Source organism: Amblyomma maculatum, chromosome 1, assembly GCF_055883805.1.
Source record: "Amblyomma maculatum isolate TAMU_Amacu chromosome 1, ASM5588380v1, whole genome shotgun sequence".
Taxonomy (NCBI): Eukaryota; Metazoa; Arthropoda; class Arachnida; order Ixodida; family Ixodidae; genus Amblyomma; species Amblyomma maculatum.
Window position 1 is genome coordinate 479,036,657 of NC_139344.1, and position 23,707 is coordinate 479,060,363.

At 43.1% G+C, this 23,707-nt stretch overlaps 1 long non-coding RNA gene across 3 annotated transcripts; it reads left to right on the top strand.

Moving 5' to 3' along the window:
• Positions 1 to 526: 526 nt before the first annotated feature.
• LOC146210064 (uncharacterized) lies at positions 527 to 23,680 on the top strand. 3 transcript variants are annotated; one of them, XR_014708097.1, is made up of 6 exons: positions 527 to 774; positions 1,121 to 1,221; positions 10,022 to 10,133; positions 14,894 to 15,047; positions 20,985 to 21,213; positions 23,427 to 23,680. It is a non-coding gene; the product is annotated as an uncharacterized LOC146210064 (long non-coding RNA). The 3 variants fall into 3 exon arrangements; XR_014708093.1 differs by lacking the exon at positions 20,985 to 21,213; XR_014708094.1 differs by lacking the exons at positions 14,894 to 15,047; positions 20,985 to 21,213.
• The last annotated feature ends 27 nt before the right edge of the window (positions 23,681 to 23,707 follow it).

Sequence of the window (23,707 nt, forward strand, 5' to 3'; positions counted from 1 at the left end):
CTGCAGATCTCACTTTACTCCTGCCATATGCGAGGAAGAGTGAAATGGCCTTTCAATCTTCCAAGAAAAAATGAGTAAAGTGAACATTCTACTCCTGCAGATTTAGATAGCGTTAAAGGTTGTTTTACTCCTGCGATAAAGAAATTATAACTTTCCGTACCACACATGTTTCGATTGTTGCTCGGGCAGCACAAGTGTCCGTATTGGACATTGAAGCAGGCTTCTTTTTCATTTTTTCCTCCTGTCTGCGTGATACCGCATTAAATAGTAGTAATCAGCTATCAAGGGTAAAGGCTTCCAGGCGTGTCGTCTGCTACTGTTTTCAACTACGAAACTGTCAACTGCTCAAACCAAATTTACCTGAAGAAATGAATAACCTACGACCATCTAACTTCACAAATGAACTTTATTATTTGAAAATAATTTATGCATTCACAAATACTTGATAGTTATGAAACTCATGCTCCCTCTTCTTTCTTTTTTTTTTTTTTGCGTTGCGCAACTGTTGCTCTCCTTGTCCAGTTCAAGCGCTGCGTTAGCTGTGCGTTGTTTGTTCTTGCGGCCTGTCAGTTACATCGTATTTCGCTTAGAAATCCTTTATTACCGCCGGCTTGACCACTACCCTGTTATATCATTATGAAATGCATCGCAAGCCTCAAGCCTTCGCAGTGTTCACCATTTGCAGCGCGCACACAGGATATGACCTGCAACTTGCTTTCAATGCTCGCTCGCCAACGGCATCAACGGTCTCCGGACAATAATGGAGTCATTCAGGTAAGGTTCGCTTCTATTTTTTTTTCCGCAACTGCAAGTTTAAAACGCGCAAAAGCGTGTAGACTTCTGTTCATTAGCACATATTTTGAAGCCTCAGTTTTACCAAGCGCTATTTTCTTGTACTGGGAGCAGTGGCATTGTCGCTTGTTCGAACATGGGAGGCGCGTAGGCGCTATTTGTTTTGGCAGTGCTGTAACCGCTAATTTTCTTCCGTAGACACAGAAGTATGTGTTCTTGTGCATACATACTTTAATAACTTCCATTTTTATCATCACAAATATGCATCGGCAGTCACGTTTACGTCCGGTTGAGTGAGGCATTACAATTTTGTTCCTTGCACTTCCAGGTGTACACTGTTTTTGAAAATGTTCTCCTGGGAGACAGCTGCTTGCTCAGGGTGGATGCTTGCTTGGTTGCTAAAGGCGTCCCGTGAACAGCATTAAGCTCGTAAGTGTGTTCTTCCGTCACATGATTCTCAAAAGGCACTACCATGATTAATGGTGATAAATGCTTTATTTGCCTACCTATGCTGTACAAGTGGAGGAACCGCTGCCTTAGGCTAAGCACATGCCCACAAAGTGCGGTCAGCTGTTGCCATGGTCTCCTAGGCTGTTCTGTCTGAGGACGTCATTGCATATTAGGGCACTTCAGATGGGCAAGCAGCTTGAGTATGCGAATGTGTTTGCTTGCACTTTATGTTCTGAAGATTAGTGTCGTGTGTAGCAGCCAATCAAGGAAGTAATCGTGAGTTAATCCGAAGAAAATGAATTGTTCATTTTTCACTTCCTGGCATACTTTTTTTCTTCTGTAGAAAAGTCACTTATAAACAGTATGCATACTTTTTTTATAGCTGCAGCATGGACATGCTGTTATAAAGCCACTTTGAAACCTCAAAGAAGTAAAGTTGCTATTTAGGTCATGCTCATAAGAAAGAGAAGCTGCTAAGAATGGCTCACGAATTAATTGTCGAGTCATAAAGAATATTCTTTGTTGCTGTGCAAAATAATGCAAAATGTCCTACATCTAAAAAAAAAATCTGGAAACATTTCAGTGACCTGCTGCGTGCTTGCTGAAACACACACACACAAAAAAAAGAAAATGAGGGTGGGGACCAATGTTGAGTGCACACAGGAAGTTGAGTAGCGGAGGAAGTCATCACCGAGCTCTATGACAGCAGACTTGGCATGGCAAGGAGTCATAGAGCACTGGCACGACAGTGTTGCATCGGCTTCAGCTCTTTCCACGCACTTTTGATGGCCTTCCATAACTCATCAGAATTTGCAGTGTGCAGGACCCTTTTTTGCAAAATGGCTTTTAATGCCTGAAATGTTTTCAGTGACTTTCATATCAGCGACCTTAGGAAGCCAAGCTAGTGTAATGGGCTACAAAGCTTTTCAAGGTGCACTTTCACAATGTGCGCCGTGAGGATAGGGAAAGAATGCTGCGGCAGAAAATGCCCATTCTTGTAAGCCATGATTGACAGCTCTTAACCACACGGCCAGAGTAAAGAGCACATAAATGACGAACACAGGTGCTGAACTTCAATTTTATTCTGTAACCACTAATATTCTGCTTATATACCCATAAAGGCACAGACAAGTGGCGATTTTTGACACTTGTGGCAACAAAAACTAATGTGACAAATAAAAACCAAAAAAGTACCGAAAGGGCAAACCCGAACGAGGAGAGAACGAGATAGGCAAGTTATCTTTTAAGCCGCCAACACATGGAAAGTGGACTAATAAGTACAAAAAAATTACAAATGTGGAAGGAGAGCAGAAAATGGGTAGCAGAGGTAAAGGTAACAATTAGCACAGCAAAATGCATGAGATGAAGTGCACTAAAACTGAAAAAAAAGCGTCATGAACAGCGACAATGAAGCCAACAATTGACATTGCCAAATGCAGAACACAAGCAGTACTAAATAGCTAAACCAAAGCAAATGAACGAAACGCGCATGATCAACAAGGGTGAAGTCAACAATTAACATAGCGAAAGGATGAAGATGAGGTGCATAAAACCAAACAAGAAAGATAAAATGTCAGGAAATGAATTCAACAAATGTAACAAAGCTAAAACCAGGCTAGATTACAGAATTCCATAAAGAAAGGCAATCTCTTTTTCTAAAAGTGAAATGGAGGGGGTGCTAACACAATCATCCTTGAGCCTCAAAATCTTGGCAGCTTCGACTATTTCATGTGTCAGCTTTACCAATGTGTTTTTAACACTGTTTTTTTTTTTTTTTTTCAAAGATTGGGTGGCATGGCTTCTTTGAGTCGGTTCCTGCAGTGGACGGGCAGATTCCTGGGGGATTACCTGAGAAGTCATTTTAATGCTCCATTAGCCTTTCATTGATGCATCAAAAAGGCTTGTTTGTCTATGTATACCTTACGGCAAGTGAAAGGCTTAGAGTGAGCGCCTTCTGTACACTGCTCCTAAGGGTTTTCTGTGCTTCTTGGTGCGGCATCTTTTCTTTTTCATGAACGATCCACGAAAGCTGCAATAGTTGCTCAGGGGCAGAAAAGAACGTCAACTTCTGCTTTCTTTTCACTCATCGTAAGGTTGTGGGAAATTTGGTGCATGCAACGAATCACTGCAACCTTTTTGCGTGGCCTGTGCACTTCAGCCAGTGGTTGTGTTTTTGCACTTGGTGTTTTTCAGCACTTTTTCTGCGACAATGGAGAGGACTTGTAATGGGTACCCTGATTGCGTGAGCCTGCATACCTTTTTCAAGAAGCTTTCTTGCAATTTGTGCTCGCATGACTTGTTCAAGGCGTTGACAAGGGCAGACTGGATGATATTTCTTTTGACCAGCTTTGGAACGAGCGGAGCTGCATGTTAGGAAGGGATTGTTTCCCCTTGGTCCAATCCGCCTTTTGCGCGAGTTTTCTGCGCATGCGCGAAGCCCCAGCGGCGACTGATGAAAACACACTGAGAGGCGTCGACGGCGCTTCTCGTCGCCGCACTCATAGCCAACGCACGGGGGCTGGAGGCGCGGTACGTTCACAGCCTCGGTAAAACGATGCCAACCACCTGTGCCGCTTACGTCTGCCACTCTCGAGGCGTGCCGGGATGCAAGACGCGTTTTGTTAGGTTTCCTTCGGCAAGCCGCGATCTGCAACGGCGTGAAGCTTGGATTAGGGCAACCAAGCGTCAAGACGTGAATGGGCGACCTTGGCAGCCGACTGCGTGCTCTCGACTGTGCGAAAAACACTTCGTTACAGGTATGTATGCATCTAAAGGAAATGTGCATGATGAAAAGTATCTACCGGAGTTTGCACCAAGCCTGTAACCCACCAGTGATAGCCGCAATGAGCATTTGTTCGGCGCGTCTGATGGCGATGTATTTTGTCGTTTGTTGCGAAGGGGCCGGGTAGCGCAGATATCAAAGGTGGTTGTGTGCGCTAGACCGTAATATTTAGCATGTTTTATTGCGACTGCCGCCTGACTAAAAAGAAGAAAAAAAAAAGGTGTTGTGATGCACCGCCGTCAGCGAGCCGAGTGGTTGAGCTGGTCATGAGGCTCGCGAACGGCAGTGCATTAAAACGCCGTATTTTTTTTTTCTTGTTAGTGAGGTGGCAGTCACGATAAAACATGCTAAATATTACGGCCTAGCGCACACAGCCGCCTGTGATATCTAAGCTACCTAGCCCTTTCGCACATAAAGATAAGAAGGGACAAAATACATCGCCTTCAGGCCCCGGTGCAACTGAAGCAATCACGCACCGAAGAAATCCCCATTGCAGCTATCACTGGTGCGCTAAAGCCTGGGTGAAAACCAGTAGGTACTTTTCATCATGCCTATTTCGCTTAGATGCATACATACCTGTAGTATCTGTGTTTTTGCCGCTCGGAGCATATGACGCACTTGCACGACGCACAGTATTTTTTTTTAATTAAAGGCTCGCCTTCGTGCACGCCAAAGCATCCGGACTTTGTTCCTTTAATGTACGCAATCAGATGCACTTCGTTAGGGAGCTTGATAATCGTCGTCTTCGTCCAACTGTTCGCAACGGCAAGGAAACCGCCCGGCACAATAAATGAGTCTCCTGGAGGGTTCATGCTCGTTCACTTGCAGAGTGGATCGCTCTGGACGTAAAACAGGGTTGGTTCCTGACCGAGATGCGCATCCGATATGTAGGAGATTCACATATGTGTCACCAAGTTGTTGATTCCGCAGAAATCGCGGCGGAGGCAGAAATGAACGTTGGAGATCATTCCACAACAGAATGACCATTCTCTGCGCACCGAGAACCTTTTCACCACTGCGACCACATCCGTTCCGACTTCTGAGGCCAGAAACCGGCTACAGCTCTGAATCATCCATTGCCAGAAAAATGCAGCGCGTTTCCTGCAGGTGTGCATTTCGGCCGGGACAATGCCCTTTTCACGGGGTGTGTATATGTGACTCTCTGCCGATCTTCGTGGATGAAATCCTATAGCTGCACGGTTGTAGATGACGCGAGGAGGAAGCGACGCCCATTGCACCATGCCGGCGCCGCGGTGACCGCATTGTGCTCGGTAACTCAAGACACCCCGCGCATATGCGCAGCTCAAAGTCACAGGATACGATTCCACCTAGCTCTGCAGCATCAACAAACCCCTGGCTGCTTTGCCCTTTGAGATCCCTCTCTCTCTCTGCCCCCACGCTCTCCTGTCTGCCGAAAACCTGCACGCGTCGAACACGGCCCGCGCTACACGCTCTTACAATACGAAGATAGTATATGCGTACGTGCGTTATGAGTGGATTGTGAAAACGCTCTACCTTCCCCCATACTGCGTGAACATGATATGCTGCAATCACTGTCACTACTTTCCGCTCCGAGGCCAAAAAAGGGGGGAAGCTTTCGCTTTCTACCAGCGTTGGCGTGGCCATTTCGTATGGTGCGCTCTCGCGTCGTGCTGCTACACTGCCGCTCAATGTGTTTCCCGCCCGCTCCCGCATGATGGTGCCACATCCTCGCGCAAAAGGCGGATTGTCCGGCACACATAACTGGGTGTAAAGAAGATTCTTAGTTCCAGGATGTGCATGGAATCATTGTCCGGCATTTCGTGCATAAATTTAAGGGGAGCCAGGGCACTCTTAAGGACACTAAAAATTTCAGGTACTTCATGAAAAAAAAGGCTTCCTTGTCACAGTCGAAAAGAACCAAGAAATCATCCACAAAGCAGAAAATATTTTGAACTTGTTAGTGTTTGAAATGGTTCCTGAGACTTTTGTCATGCATAGCTAAGAACAGATCACTGATAACGGGGCAATACATGATCCAATGCAGATCCTGTGACTTTGGATAAAGTGTAAACCATTGCATTCTAGAAATGTTGATTTTAGGTACACAGAAAGCATTTCCAAGAAACCATCTACAGAGACACCACACTCATTCTGGAAAGATGCGGCTCCAGGTTTGTCGATAGCTTCACGAACGCATTTCATGAGGTCCCCCATCTTGAGGTATAGAATAAAATAATTTTAACATCTGTAGAAAAACACGGTAGGCTTTCTTTCTATTCCAGTTCAAAGACCTAATGATTTCATCTGCATTCTTTACCAGAAAGGTATCATCGATAGAAAGCAATTTCTGGTTGCCTTGCAAATACATAGAGACGTCTTTCTGCCAGGTATCCTCCGAAACAATAACGCACAGAGGGCACGAGAGGTATATCTGGCAGAAAGACGTCACTATGTATTTGCATGGCAACCTGAAATTACTTTTTATCGATGATCCCTTTCTGGTAAAGAATGCAGATGTAGTCATTAGGTTTTTGAACGGGAAAAGAAACAAAGCCTATCATGCCTTTTCTATAAATGAAAAAGGCTTGTTTTATTCTATACCTCAAGATGGACCTCATGAAATGCGTTCGCAAAGCTATTGACCAACATGGAACCATATCCTCCCAGAGTGAGTGTGGTGTCTCTGTAGATGGTCTCTTAGAATTGTTTTCTGTGTATCTAAAATAAACATTTGCAGAAAGGAATGATTCACACCTTATCCAAAAGCACGGGATCTGCATCATATCATGTATTACTTACTCCCTTGCTCAGTGATCTGTTCTTAGTTATGCATGACAGTAGTCTCAGGAATCACTTTGAAAACTCACGAATTCAAAAAATTTTCTACTTTGGGGACGACTTCTTAGTTAATTTAGACCGTGACGTAGAAACCTTTTTTCATGAAGTACCTGAAGTTTTGAGTGTCTTTAAGAGTATCCTGGCTCCCCTTGAATTAAAGCAAGAAATGCCAGACAATGATTCCATGTGCTTCTTGGAACTAAGCATCTTCACACCCAGTCACGTGAGCTGGGCATTTGAACCAAGGGGCAACTAGCCCTTCCTATAATATGACTCCGCTCGTTCAAAGCTGGTTAGAAGAAATATCATCCAGTCTGCCCTTGTCAATGCCCTGAACAAGTCATGCGAGCACAAATTACAAGAAAGCTTCTTGAAAAAGGTTACAAGTCCTTTCCACTGTCTCAGAAAAAGTGCTGAAGCACATAGGCAACACGATAATGTTCCAGGGATTCCTTACATGCACCAAATTTCCCACAACTTTACGACGAGTGAAAAGAAAGCAGGAGTTGACGTTGTTTTCTGCCCTCGAGCAACTATTGCAGCTTTGATGAATCGTTAATGAAGAAGAAAAGCAAAAAAAAAAATAAATAAAAAAGAGGCCGCACTAAGAAGCACAGAACACCCTTAGCAGCACATGCGGAAGGCGCTCACTCTAAGCCTTTCACTTGCCGTAAGCTATACATGGACCAAACTGGCCGATGAAGGCTAATGGAGCATTAAAATGACTTATCAGGTATATCCCCCAGGAATCTGCCCGTCCACTGCAGGAACCGACTTAAAGAAGCCATGCCACCCAATCTTCGAAAAAAAAACTGTGTTAAAAACTCATCGTTAGAAGCTGACACATGAAATAGTTAAAGCTGCCAAGATTTTCAGGCTCAAGGATGATTGTGTTAGTACCCCCTCCATTTCACTCTTGGAAAAAAAGATTGCCTTTCGTTATGGACTTCTCTAATCTAGCCTGGTTTTAGCTTTATAACATTTGTTGAATTCATTTCTTGACATTTTATCTTTATTGTTTCGTTTTATGCACCTCATCTTCATCCTTTCGCAATGTAATTGTAGACTTCACCCTTGTTGCTCATGAGCATTTCCTTCATTTGCTTTGTTTTAGCTATTTAGTGCTCATCTTCTGCATTTAGCGGTCAATTGTTGGCTTCATCTTTCTTGTCATGCACTTTTTCTTTCAGTTTTAGTGTACTTCATCTTGTGCGTTTTGCTGTGTAATTGTTAGCTTACGTCTGTTACCCATTTTCTGTTACCATTGCATTTTTTTTTCTGTTATTAGTCCGTTGTTCCACGTGTTGGCGGCTTAAAAAATGATTTGCCTATTTTGTTCTCCCCTTGTTCGGGTTTGCTCTTACGGTACTTCTTTTTGTTTTTATTTGTCACAAGTGTCGAAAATCACCACTAGTCGGTGCCTTTATGGGTATATAAGCAGAGTATCAGTGGTTCCAGAATAAGGTTAAAGTTCAGAGCTTGTGTTCGTCTTTTATGTGTTTACTCTGTCCGTGTGGTTAATTAAGCACTGTCAACCATGAATCAACACCATTAGCCCGACAACTTTTTCTATCCTTGCAAGGTCCTTTTAGCAGGTGAGAAAGGAGCTGGTGACAATGATTACAAAATAAGCTTGGGAGCTCAGCTGACCATCAATGCAGGGAAGAGGTGAGAGGCTGTCTTTGTGGCAACCTCCCCCCCCCCCCCTTCACATGTTTAAGGATTTTTGAGTGCTTGGCCTGAGGCCATTGACATAAAGGGGATCATACCTTAAAATAGCAGTATTTAATGAAAGTTACAGCCTTGGCAGAAAAACAAACACGGTATATAAGAAAGCAAGCCACAGGTCAAAAGACAAAAGTATAATCATTTACTTTTTAGCAACTAGGCAGCACTCTTTTTGTTTCTAGGCCCACCCAGTACAGGCCCACCCAGTAATGCCTTAAAGTTAGGGCTTTTGTGTAGCCATCCTATCTGAATCCTGCTTTGTCACGCCTTTGCCTAATAAATTTATCTGACACATTAAGGCCCTTATCTCACCCCCTGTTACGAACAGGCTGTCACTAACTGAGGCAACAATTTGTAAATTCTTTTTGGTTGCTTTTTGGTGAGATAGTGGGAAGCATCTTTGATTTGGTCTTCATCCCGGTAAGTATGTATGATTATGCCCTCTGAAGCCTCAGCCACTCCAGTTGCTTTTCTGTAGTGCGCTGTCCAGTGATGTCCCTCTAATTCAGAATCTTTTCGCTTGAGGTATCGCGGCAGCCTTATAGGTCCGTAGCCATGCTGAAGCTCTAAGCAATGCATGTTGATAACTGTCCATTTTACAGATTGAAAAAGCGTTCACATCAGAAAGTGAGAAATGAACGATCCATAAATGGGTGTGTTTGGCCAGTGTTTAAATTGCATTTCTTCAATTGTTTGCTGTATAGGACAGTCTTCAGAACAATAAATATGAGCAAGGCCGTTTGTCTGCTCATGCTGCCTGTTCATCTGAAGTGTGCTAATGTGGAGTAACATCCTTAAAGAACAGTATAGCAGATGTGGGCATGCTATTCAACCCATGTACAACCTCTTGACCAATCACTTTGTGGCTAAGTGCAGTTACTACAGGCCTACTATTACCTTCCATGCTATGTGTGTGTTAATTGTTGCACTCCTTATTTAATCTTAAGAGAATGATCTGTGTAGGTAATTGCATAAAATGGATCACTACCTTATTTTGACAACTGATTTATTGCTATTGCTGCCATGCAGCATGTGACACTGATTGAGTGTATTGTTCTCAAGCACTTCCTTCAGCCAATGCTTGGTTTAATAATTTTGTTGTCATTGTCTTGTGTTAAGTAATGGCAATAATTAGTGAACTGGTTGATCTTGTGCCCTTCCAGCAGGTGTGCTTCTGCTTGGCAGCACATGAGAATCAGTGATTCTTGTTTATAAGTCACTGTATCTGTTCTGTTCCCAAACTGTAATTGTACTCAAGGGGACTCAATCACAGTTCTTCAATGCTGTTTTTTTTGTAATACACTAGTTGACTTTGCTTTATATTTGATGATATGTATTCTTTCCTTGACTATCATTGTGTATATCAGTGGGCCTCTTAGATTATCCACTGTCCGCAGGTCGCCTGAGTACAGCCCAGCCATTTGTTTACTAGGGTTGCTCTGGCGTTAGTCTTTCTCCAGGTGGACAGTTCCGGGCTACCTGCTGGCTGCTAGACTTGCCAGGATGATTTTATGTTGGCTACTCGCATCCAACTAGCAAACAACGGAGAGGTGATGGGGAGGTGAGGAATGTCTGCGGCTGTTTTTATTGACTAGGACCGCAGAGCTTCGGGTGAAATTATCTTTTGTTTTTAGGGTGTCTTTAATAATGTGCAGGCAGGTGCTCATTTCAGCTGATCTGCAGTGCTCATTTATTACATCTTTAACTGTCGCCGCATACATATTTTGTATGTGTGTGACATTGTCTCCCATCACATAATTTACAAGATCAGATGTTCGTTCCATATTGAGCTTAATGAGTTCGGATTTGCAAATTATATTTCATCTGTCAAGTTCTAGCATCAACTTATTTTACAGCATTGTTCGAGAACCTTCTCGAGCGTGAGAGCAGACCTCAATTCCCTGTGCACTCAGGCATGCGCATTCATGCAAGTATATCGTCAGCATGCGATACACGGTCCGAGTGTTCGGTATTTACTTTTGTAGCGCAGTGGAAAGGACATACTTTGGTAATTGCTCAGAAATATTTTAAGATGTAACGCATGCATGCACTATCACGTTTCACTTGATTCATTAAGGTGGTCACGACAGCTAACAACTGAGCATAAACTAGTTATTGCATTTCACTCCTCACACGTTAAATTATAAATCCTCGAAATTTGAGCTCATTCGGTGCAGCAGATAGTTTTAAAAATAATTTTTGTTATTATTGAAATTGGCTTTCTGGTCTGGCAACCATTGGCCGCTGACGTCATGAGATATCATTCCCATGTCGTCTGCTATTCGCGATGTAGTCTATGTAGGCTGCACTTTTGCATTCATGCTTGGATGGTGGTCACAGATTTTTTTTTTTCAGCAAAAATATTTTATTCGCATATTCTCTTTTCCTAGAAAAGCCTTTACTATAATATGCGACTTTAGTGATCCTCGGACTTGTTTTGGGCTTCGTCTAGAGATTGCCGAGGAGGCTGAAATGGACGGGCTCATGCTGTATAATTCAGCATACAATCAGAAGCATCTTATTCTTACACTATGAGATTTAGCTTGTTTTAACAACAAGCACTCACGCATATAAAAAGGTACTTGTCCGTTTCTTCCCGCCGTGTACCCGCGCCACGAAAGTGGGGAGGGGTTAGCATTATGTTCCTGATTGCTGAGGTATTGCCGTTGCTCTTTCGGTCCAAAAACTAAGAGTAAGCAAGCATTACCTTGAGGCGAGAGCATACCTTGCAACATTAAAGGAGCAGACAAAACTTTTAAACAAAGCAGTACCTCTTGACGACCTTCCATTGATCAGTTCCGTCGGTGTCGCGGGGCCGAAAACCTCACACTACGGTGATAGGTGCTGGTCGTGCTGGCGTCGTCGCCAGTGTAATGCGAAAAATCATGCGTCGATAAGCTAAAGCTGATAAGCTGACTGACCGTGCCTTATGCTGAAGGAAACATGCCTTATTCTATATTGCTTTTGTGCAGTAGCATCTTCATCAAGCGCTTTCGTCTGAGGGTCGGCCACTGAGTCAATCAACTCCCTCCCCCCTCCCTGCAAAGAAAAAAAAAGTGTCCTTTGATATTGCAGCCTGCATTTCAGACGACGCTCCACCGTGCATAGTCTCCTGTCCGCAGTGATAAGAATGTTTTTAATATGAAAGCGCCTCTACTTTAATAAAACTTTAGCAGCACACCTCTGATTTGAATTCATTATGCAATTGGGGCTGGTACAAAAGCAGCCAATGGTGTGTGCTGTGCCTTCACTGTGGGGAACAACTGCTAGCATGACCAGCGTGGCAGTACGGCCTTGCATGTTGTTTTTCATGCATGATGGCTCACACGGGGAAGATTGGGAAAAAATAAGGCGATAGATAGTTCATGCATTTGGCATTTCTCAAATATTTCTGAGTGCTTCCGAAAACACATTCTTTTTTCACTGTGCAGAAAAATGAAATGAAGACGTGAAAAATTAATGCACTCATGATACTGATGTACTGTCTTTGCCAGAAGTAACCAGGCTGCGTGTTCCGCTTCTCAGTCGGTTAGCAGAGAATTCATAAAACTTCTGATGCTGTAAATTGGTGCAACATAAATGAGAGCTCCTGTCTTCACTTGCCAAAAAGTTATGATCCTCAGGGGATCCATGTTAGCTTCAGAATACAAGCAAGAAGCAAAACATGCAGCCTGGTTACTTTTGGCAAAGACGGTACATGCACTTGTTAATGTGCCTTCTCGAGTACGTACTGGGAGCTGCAACTCACGGCAATGCTCGAGAAGGTGCTCAAACAGCAAGTCAAGTAAAATAAGCTGAGTACGGACTTGAGAGATGAAACGTATTTTGCAAATAAATCGATTTATTGAGCATAGTATGATGCAAACATCTGCACTTGTAAATGGTGAGAAGAGATATGTTGCCCCACATACACAAAATAAGTAAGCAATGGCAATGGAAAGACACACAAGATGTCCACCACGACTGGCAGAAATAAGCACTATCCTTGAGATTGTACGAAATGTCTTGTTCACTAAAGTACCGCACATGCTCACCACTTCCTTATAACCTCTGTTGTCTGCTAGCCGCCCAAGCGCAACCCACACTAAATCATCCTTGTGGGAGTGTGGCATTCAGTGGCATATCATCAGAGAAAAAATGACCCCCCCCCATACACACAGAAAAATGTAAGAGCTGGCTCCACGCTCGGGCGCCCCTTAGGCTAATAACTTAAGCCCAGTGACAAGGTGGCACGTATGCGGAAACTAACGATAAAAAAGAGTAAGCGTGACAAATGTCTCTTAAATGTAATTTATGTTCATTATTTTACCTGTGTTTGCTGTGTTTTTGGTCATTTATTTTTAATGTGACAGTATTGAAGGCCCCGTTTCCCCAAAATCTTGCATTGTTGGTGGCAACGTCGTGAGCAAAAAAGTCATGAGCAGGGTTCTAGCATTTGGTAATAAGCAGATGACATTTTTGTGAGTCAGGCATTGATTTTTGGTGTTAGTTTGTGTGGCATCATGAGGCCGCATGAGATGCCGAATTGCCTGGAGCTCCTTACGATTGAAGGGTGAGATGGGCCCTTCCGAGTCGCACTTTTGTGCAATGTTGCTAAAGCAGGTATATATATATCTATGTCAGGTTGTCTTTCAGATAATGTGGTAGCTTATCACTGTATGCTAATGAATGTTTGAGATAAATGGATCAGTGACGAAGCGAATAGCAGTATGCAGGTACGAAAAGGTGGGTCACCTTGTAGAAATGCAGACTGAAGACAGTCAAACTACCACATTATACCCTTAAAGGCAGACTTTAAGTATCCCTCCAGGTCTTAATTTTAATTTATTTATCCGAGGGCTGTTTTTAGCACCTGTTTTCCTTCCGGATTTGGTTTTCATTTATAATTGTGTGAATTTAAGGTAGTCTCATTTCTCGCAAGGGTGGAAGAACGGGCTAGTTGCTGGTTCATATTGGGAAAGGAAAAAATGATTGCACACTCGACAAAGTGCTGTGTTGTCATTTTTTGTTCATGTCTCAAAAATGCGCTCTTATTTTTTCTCAAGCTCTCTGTTCTTACTAAGCTTTTTCATTTCACCTCAGATGCATGACCTACAGTAATGAAGAAGGACATGCCTCTTTGTTTATGCCTTATCACTTAATGTTGTAGTATTATATTTTTTTTCTTATGTCTATAGCCCTGTGTTTTAGATAAAAAGAACGACCGAGGTTGCCCTGCTTTGTTATATTGAACAACAATGCACCATAAAGTCATCCCGCTGTCAAAACATGCATGAACATCGGAGCATATCCTACCTTCCGTTATCACTCTCAAAGAAAGTGACTAGTATGCAGAAACACTAAGGCGGTAGGCATTGCTAGTGAAGTTAACTGCCGCCTGACCACATGCCCACAGGCTACGAGGTCAGCCACTCAGTGTGTATGTGTGTAAGGGCTGATATGTTAGCAGAATTAGGGTAGCAGCAGCTTCTCTACACTGCCAGGAAATGAACCACTGACAGGGTTTTAATTAGTTTGAATACTTGTCACGCAGTATGCTGTGTTGGTCCAACTGGTCACATTGCAATGCATCACCTTCTTAGTTGGATCTCTGCCTTCTCCACTACTGCAGAGTGTAGGTAGCAGTGTGTTATTAGTCTGTGCAGACGTAATTGAGCGGAAAGGTTGCTTTGTGTTCCAAGCAACAGCAATCCGATATCACCTTTCTTAAAGGTTGTTGGGCTGGTGGAGTGCATTACACAAATATTACATGTATAATGTATGTTCTGCATGCACATGTGCTTGGTAGCATTGCCGCAGTATCTTTGACTATTCAGGATCGATGACAAGAATGCCAGCCTACCTACCACCAGCTGTTGTGAACACCTCGATTACTATATTATTGCGTTGCTATAGTGGCTTATCCACAACCAATGACTCGGTCAAAAGAACATAAGCACTCCAGAGAGCTTAGACGTTAGCTTGACAGGGTCAGGGTGCTTACTGAATTTGGTATGGCAAGCATCATGCAAAAAAGGAAGTGGTGGCAGTCCTAAAACTTTTACACTCTGCTAGATATAACTTCTGTGTGGATCTTGCATGAAAGTAGCAATTATCAGTCAATTTTGCAAATATATTCGGTGGAATCAGCTGTGCAATACAGTATGATGCTATATCTGGCTAATTGCACATACATTTAGGTTTTTTTTTTTATTCTGCAAGCTCGCCATAAGGCATATTATAAAAACCCATCTAAATTGTCTTCCATAAGTAACCAAAGAAGGCTCTTGCTCTTATCGTTGTCGGTGAGCCATTTGGAGAAGTCCGCTTGCCTTGTTGCAGTTAGTCCTACTTCCTGCTGAATCTGTCCTTGATGGTCCCTGCACAAGTGCACAGCAGGTGGCGAACATCCACTTCTGCAGCTGGTGTGCAACACTTCGGGCATGTGGCGGGTCCGATGTCTTCTTGAGATTCCCATCAGCATGTTACAGATAGGGTAAGGGCCGCCCCAGCTCTTATTCTTGTTTCTTGCTATTGTTGTCTGCAGTACTAAAACCTGGCTCCTCATCTCCCTGGTATATGAAGTAATCAATTACAGGCTCTGCATCTCAAATACCCATATATTTGAACCTTTGAACAACAACAGCATCTGGGGACATCACATGCAAAGATTTGAAAATACGCAAACAGACAGCCTAAAGTGACACTCCAAGCTAACCTCATGGTGTCATTACGTGGTTGACTGCTGCCATGCGCAAAGTACAGATGTGTCTGAATTGTTCTTTATATGCCACAGAGCTAGACGATGATAATGATGGCAGCAGGCAGGGGCAGTACCTTGGGGTGTATGCAGGGCCACTGTACTATGCAGATTCCATTTCCTTCCAAATGACAGGTTCCAAATTTACAAGGAGTGGCTCATACATAAATGTAGCCCTTAGTCGAGTGTAAAAGGCACTCTATATTTCCTTGGTATGGATGATCAGGTCGTTTAGGCTTTTTGAGAAAATGTATTGCATAAAAGGGTTGCCCTTTCTCAGTATTATTTACACTTGGCAAAGTGCTAGACTGCATTATGCAAAGATAGTCTGCAGTCTACCTCTCCCTTCTTGCCACCCTGCTGAAAGATATCTGTTGTATGTCTGTAGCAATGCATCCGTCTGTTGTTTCACGCTACTAGGAAAAGTGACACTATGCACAGGCAACCGTAATAAGCATACTTATTGCGTCCCCACTAGCAACGTAAAGCAATTTGCCTTTACAGTGGTCTTGTTTATGCTCTTTCAGCTAATTGCTTGCCTTTTCATGATGCTATTTCCTTACACCTTCAGTTAAGATCACTGCAAAATTGCCATATATGTGCCCTGGGGGTGAAACCGCAGCCATCTGCTGGGAAATAAATCACATGACTGCATTAATTTTGTAAGAACTGAATCTGCAGTTTTTACCACACATTAACGGTGCATTAGAAAGACACCAGTATCAGTTCTGAATGAAAAATGTAACCCTTACTAAATTTTATGGATATAAACACGTGAAAAAGTGCTGGCCTTTACACATTCTTTAAACTGACCACTGAAAGTCAGCAACAGAGCTATCTATAGATACATACACCTTCACATTGTCTTTTTGTTTACTGTTAAATACAAATAAAGTCAGATATCCAAGCAGTCAGGCGCCTGATGCAGTCATTGGTTGTGGGTGTGCTGCTTTAGGAATGCAATAATAAAGCAGTTGAGGTGTTCACGACAGCTGGTGGTTAGGTGGGTCGGTGTTTTTGTCATCAACCCTCAACAGTTAAAGGCTAACCAAGCAGATGTGCATGCAGAACATCAATTGTACGCATAGTTTTTGTTTAAAGCATTCTAGCTGCACATCGAGCTTTAAATAAACTGATACCCAGTCGCCGTTGCTCTACTTTTGAAGCAACCTTTCTGCACAAGTAGATCTGCACATACCAACAAGCCTGGTAGGAAGTGGCTCTTTAGCATAACACCATCGGCTGCTGTCTAGTTTCAATTGATGAGTGTGCACTGCTCTACCTACAAAGGAGAGGTGCAGATTATTTGCTCTGTGTGCTATCTGCACGCTCCAGTAATTGAGAAGGTGCAGATCCAGTTGGGCAGGTGACACATTGTCATGTGACCAGTTCGGCTAACAAAGCATACTTCGTGGCTCGTATTCAAACTTCTCAAAGCCCTGTTAGTGGTTGATCACTGCCAGTGTAGAATAGCATTAGTGAAGCTGCTGCTACCCTGACCCTGCTCACACTTCAGAAGTTTTGCCTAGCCGGCACACTGACGGACCAACTGATCGACCTTGTAGCCTGTAAGCATGTGCTCGGGCAGTGGTTAACTTTACTAGTGCTTCTGATTTATAGTTTCTTGCACTGTTTTTTACATGCTCGACACTTTCTTTGAGGATGATAATGGGAGTTAGGATATACTCTGATCTTCATGCATGTTTTGACAGTAGGGTGACTTTATGGTGCATTGTTGTTCGTTATAACAAAGCAGGGTGACCTCAGTAGTTCTTTTTGTCTCAAACTCAAGGCTATAAACACATATTTTGACAGTAGCTCCACCCTCGTTCACAATAAGCATTTGTGATAGCTGAGGCCAATATAGGTGGGCTCTACTTCAGAGCTAGGAAAAAGTAGTGAAACCAGTACCAACAAGTTCCATAAGTACTCACTGGTACCAAGCTGTCGAGGATTTTCTCTTTAGTCTGACATATCGAATACACACACATGTTGCAGCTGTTAAATTAGGTTAAAAAAAAATAAAAACAACAGTAGGCGATAATGCGTAAACAAATTCATCTTCTTCATTGCTGTAGGTAATGCATCTGGGGTGGAATGAAAAAACTCAGTAAGAATAGAGAGCTTGGGAAAAAAATAAACCGCACTCCTAAGACATTGAAAAAGAAAGAGATGACAACACAGCGCTTTGTCCTTGTCTCAAGAGAGTGCTGTTTTTTTTTCCCAGAGATGAACTACCAGCTAGCTCATTTTTCCACCCTTGCAGGAACAGAGACCACCTTAAATCGACGCGGTGCTACAAATGGAAACCAAGTCCGGAAGGAAAGCAGGTGTTAAAAATCTCGGAAAAATAAATTAAACCTAACTTTAAAACCTGCAGGGATACCTAAAGTCTGCCTTTAAGGGTATGCTGCTAGTTGCTTCGTCACTGATCCATTTATTTCAAACATTTATTAACATACAGTGATAAGCTACCACATTATCTGAAAGACAACCTGACATATTATATATATGTCAGGTATAATTGTATAAAAGTGCGACTCGGAGGGGCTTGATTGCCATCTCACTCTTCAATCACAAGGAGCTCCTAGCAATTCGGCATCTCATGCGGCCTCATGATGCCACACAAACTAACACCAAAACTCAATGCCTGACCCACAAAAATGTCACCTGCTTATTACCAAATGCTAGAACCCTGCTTATGACTATTTGCTCACGACATTGTCAACAATAATGCAAGATTTTGGGGAGAATGGGGCCTTCAATACTGTCACATTAAAAATAAATGACCAAAAGCACAGCAAAAACAGGTAAAATAATGAATATAAATTACGTTTGAGACATTTGTCACACTTACTCTTCTTTTTTATTTTAGTTTCTGCATACGTGCTGCCTTTTGAGTGCACTTAAGTTATCTCATTAGCCTACGGGGCGCCCGAGCGTGGAGCCAGCTCTTGCATTTTTCTGTGTGTAGGGGGGAGGGGGGCTACTTTTGGTTGCTCCAGAATGCGTTCATTTTTTCTCGACGATATGCTGCTGGATGCCAGACTTTAACAAGGATGATTTAGTGCGGGCTGCGCTTGGGTAGCTAGCAGACAACAGAGGTGATATGGAAGTGGTGAGCATGTGCGGTACTTCATTGAACACGACATATCGTACAATCTCAAGGATAGGGCTTATTTCTGCCACTCGTGATGGACATCATGTGTGTCTTTCTATTGCCATTGTTTACTTATTTTGTGTATGTGGGGCAACATATCTCTTCTCACCATTTAAAAGTGCAGATGTTTGCGTCATACTATGCGCATTAAGCCGATTGATTTGTAAAATGCATTTCATCTCAAGTCCATACTCGGTTTACTTTACATGGCTTGCTATTTGAGGGCTTTCTCGGGCATTAGCGCGGATTGCAGCTCCCTGTGCTTAGTCAGGAAGGCACATTAATTCGTACATGTACAGGGTCCTTCAAAATATGTGCGAACACGGCGAAGCGTGCCCGCGCTCCGTGAGCGTCAGCGCATCCGGCGCGGTCGCGCATCGAAACAATGTGGCGCATGCGCACGCTATGTGCGCATGCGAACGCTTCGAATATGTGCGAATATGCGAATTAGTGCGAACGCTTCGCCGTGTTCGTACATATTTTGAAGGACCCTGTACATCAGTATCATGAGTGCACTCATTTTTCACATCTTCATTTCATTTTTCTGCAAAGTGGAAAAAGGACGTGTTTTGGAAAACACTCAAATATTTGAGAAATGACCAATGCATGCACTATCTATCACTTTATTCGTTCCCAATCTTCCGCGTCATGCATCATGCATGGACACCAACATGCAAGGACTGTCACGTTGGTCATGCTAGCGGTTTCTCCACAGTGACGGCACAGCACACACCATTGGCTGCTTTTGTACCAGCCCCAATTGCATAAAGAATTCAAACCTGCGGTGTGCAGCTTAATTTTTATTTATGGTAGAGGCGCTTGCATATTAAAAACATTCTTATCGACGTCATGCATGGATGACGGCATGCAACAGACACACTGTCGTGTCAGCTCTACCACATAGTGTCCTCTTTTCCCCTGATAGATTCCTAAGACTGCACTGCATTCCCATCCAGCAATGGAGCCAAAGTTCGAGCGTCACCGATGCTGGCATCGACAAATCCCATTGATGCTCTCTCTCTCATGCTCCCTGTTTCCGCACTCCTTTATGTTGAGTTTTGAAAAACTAAAATCAGCTTTAAACCTGTGCCCTTTTAGCCATTTAAAGCTGTGTCTAGCTGGGTCAAAGCTATTGCATGACCTTTCAATTTTTTTTTATCATATGTTTTTGGACTCCTAAAATCGTGACTCCCATTTGAGAAACATTGCTTTTTGATGGCTGAAGTGAAACATGATAGTGCATGCATGTGGTACATCTCAAATATATCTGAGCTATTACCAGAGCATGTCCTCATTTCCACTGCATTGAAAAATAAAATACCATGCACCCAGATTGTGTTTCACACACTGGCGATATGCTTGCATGAATGCGCATGCCTGAGCATGTACTGAGGGCTATGATCTGATGTCACACTCGAGAAGGTCATTAAATGATACCATAAAATAAGCTGAGGCTATGCACTTGACAGATGAAAGATTTATAGAGAATCCGAGTTCAGTGAGTTCATTATGAAATAGAAATCTGCAATTGTCAGTTGCCTGGTGGGAAAGAGTGCCGCATGCATATTATACGTATATAAGCAGCGACAGCTGACAAAAAAAAAGATACCATAGGTGGGCACCATGGATCAGCTAAGAGCACCTATGATGCCCTCGGATAAAAGAAATGTCGCATGATACTCCTGTCCTTCTAGTCAGTTTAAAAATAGTGCATAAATTTCTCACTTCTATATCACATCTCCATTGTCCGCTAGTTGGAGGGCTGCAGCGAGCATAAAATAATCCTGCCATGTCTGGCTGCCAGTAGGTACAAACAAGACAAATATGAATAAAAATTGAAAACGTTGCTTATGCTTTCTCTAGTTTCGCTGGCTGCTAGCTTCCCTATGTAATTTGTCATTTGATAGATTTCATTACTACAAAAGCAGCGTCACTTCAAAATTTACATTGTCATGGTCTTGCCTGAGTGGCAGTATTAACTTAAAATTGTACAGACACCATAATAATGCCACAGCATTCATGGCTTTATTCTGGATATAGTCTGATATAGGCATTTTGAGCAAAAATCATGGGCATATCTCTAGCAGGTGGTGGTTGGCTGGTGACATGGCTGGACACTGCTCAGTGGTTGTGCATGTCACGAGTCCACATGACACGGCTAAAGGCCCGTTCACACTTGCGACTAGCAGCGGTCGCGTGACCGTTTTGGTCGAAAAGCGACAGTCGCAAATGGTCGCATCGGTCGAAAAGCGACTGCCGCGGGCCGATCGGGCACTGCTCGAATTTTCAGTCGCGCGACTACTAGTCGCAAACCATTTCACCAATCAGCGAGGTCCCGGAGTACTTGATCGAGCACCTTCTCAATGCAATTAAAGAATACCCCTACCTTTTCAACAAACGGCACCCGGAATTCAAAGGCAGGGAGATAGGATATGGCCTGGGAGGAGATTGGAAAGATATTTGGACTATCTGGTAAATACCATGAACTTTTAAGAAATGGATTTTTCACGCAGGTGCAACATTTTATATTGACACCACGGTGATTGACATTGTCTATTCGTCGTCGGCGTTTTCCTGGAAACACGAGAGCGCGGCATGCGTACCGGCTCGCCTGAAAAAGCTGAAGTGTCTGGCAGGCGGCAGCTACCGACGTTCACTGTCATCGCCCAGCAGCTCTCCTACTCCCAACTCGTTCGGAACGAGAACAGAACGAGAAGGCGACTGTCGCAAGTGTGAACATTGGTAGTGGCGAGCTCCTCTCCTCTGGTCGCGCGACTGGTAGTCGCAAGTGTGAATAGACCTTAAGTTGGCAGATAGGAATTCTGGCTTTAACCAAGCCATTAAATGTGCCCGAGTGACCTAGGGGTAGCATGTCTTTGTCTGGATCCAAGGTTCTTTGGATCCAGCCAACCAGGCATCCCCAGGTGACTCAGGTAGGTTCAGATCTCTTGGTTAAAGCAGGTTTCTATATCTTTATGTGGTCTAACATAATGTGATGGCTTACAACTGCGTTAATGAGTATGCACAACATAATAGAATAAATTGTGGGGTTACTCAGTTACCCTGTAGTGAAGTGTCTGTACATGAATGAGAATCCACACGGAAGTCCCAATGTGCTCCATCATACACTTAAGGTAGAGTTTAAAGGACCCCCGATTTTTTTGCGTGTTGTCTTTGTAACAGTGTGCATGACTATACATGGATTACCACATAGTATTTGTTTATGGCTGCTAAATAATACAATCTCTCCCATCATCTGTTTCAATTTCAATGCCATAGCAATGGCTGTGTCAGAAATCAGTATAGGTCATGGAAGGCATGAAAAACAAGAAACTGCAATATCTGCTTCATGATTTTATTCACTATATCGCTGAAGCTAGCCTGGTTCAGGAGCAGTCATCACACCGAACGTGCCTTTATGACCTTCTTGATATTTGACACAAAAGCCTTCTTCTCCTGGATTCTAAATATAACTAAACTCAAGGATTCATTCAAGTTATTAACACGAAAGCGTTACTTCGCTATGTTCACAGATTTCTGTCCGTAGACCGCACCCGCAAAATCGTGTCCGCAGCAGTTGCGAGTAATTAAGAAACGTGAGAGGTTAATGAGTGGTGTCAATCGATAGAGGCTGACATAATGTTGCTGCCGAAAAATAGGCCAGTAAGCTAGTTAGGTAATTAATTACAGGCAAAAAATGTAAAAGTTCTCTGCAGCAGTTGTGAGTAATTGAGAAGTGGTAGAGGTTAATGAGTCCAATTGATAGAGGGTGACGTAGTGTTGTGTGCGAAATAATAATTAGGCCAATAAGGTAATTAGGTAATTAATTAGAGGCAAAACATGCAAAATCATGTCCGTAGCAGTTGTGAGTGATTGAGAAATCGTAGAGGTTAATGAGTGGTGTTAATTGATAGAGGGTGATGTAATGTGTGCAAAGAATTAGGCCATTAAGGTAATTAGGTAATTAATAAGAGGCAAAAAATGAAACAGTAAAGGCAAAAATGGTCTCATTAGCTAATGGCTTGGTGCCACATTTGAATGTATCAAATACTAAAATAATTAAACCAGTGAATTAAGGTGACTTCAAGTATGTGACATTACACAACCTGAAGTCGAGCTAAAAAAGGGCATATGAAGGGATTAGCATGCAATTTCAAAGTACCAAAGACTAAAGTAGTTAAGGCAGTCAATTAGAGTGGCGTCAAAGGTGTGACGTCACGCAACTGGAAATAGAGCTGAAAAAGGGCATAGGAAGGGATAGTGCAATTTGAAAGTACCAAAGACTAAAATGAATAAACAAGAAGTGGATAATGTGAGCTAGAGGCTGTGACGTCGCACTACCAACCGGAAGTCTAGCTGAAGAAGGACATAGGAAGGGATTGGTGCACAATTTGAAAGTACCAAAGAAAATGGGTAAACAATAAGTGAATTAAGCAAACAGAAGCAACCAACAGCAGATTCCGTGCTTTTGCATTACTCCAATTCAGATTCTGCAGCGCTGTTTTTAGTTGTAGATGGATGCCACTCTGCAGAAGCGGCCTCAGTAAACTCCAGAGGGAGTGGAGGTTCGCCAGTACAGCTGCATGTGTTCTACATCCAAAGCCAATTCTCGAGCAACAAACGGTCCAGTGCCGGCCAGGCTTGTGTTTAGCCTCTGAGGGACCAGCATAGTGGTATTCCCACTTGAGGTATAGCAAATTGGCAGTCAGAATAAACGAAGTATGTGGATTTCTAGATCAATAGCTTTGTTTAATGATTTGGAATGAAAAGTCTACACTTGGTCATGATGTGCCACTGTTAGGGCATACCTAGGTGGCGACCCCAGGCGTTCACACCAAGTTTTGTTTTGTTGCATTAGCTGTAGGTTAAAATGAAAACTTGAGATTAGGAGTATGTTTAGTTGCTTATAATGGTTTGCTTTAACCTCCCTTGCATTGTTTTTATTCTATATGCAGGCACCTGGAAAATGCAAGGATATCTTGAGCGGCTTCACTCGGCTCGGCAAGCTGCGATGTGGTCGAGCGGCAGGATCACTTGGTTAAAACTTTGCTCACAGGATCACTTGGCTTGTAGCAGTGTTCTGGGCATCTAATGCCAATTAGACTGTGGTGTCGAAAACACTGATGGGCCTAGACCTCACAGAGCACATCCCAAATGTATTGCTGGCATGCACAGCAATTGTGAGAAAATAAAAGCTGTCATCAGCGTGCTTTTGCATCCCTATTTATTGAAGCAC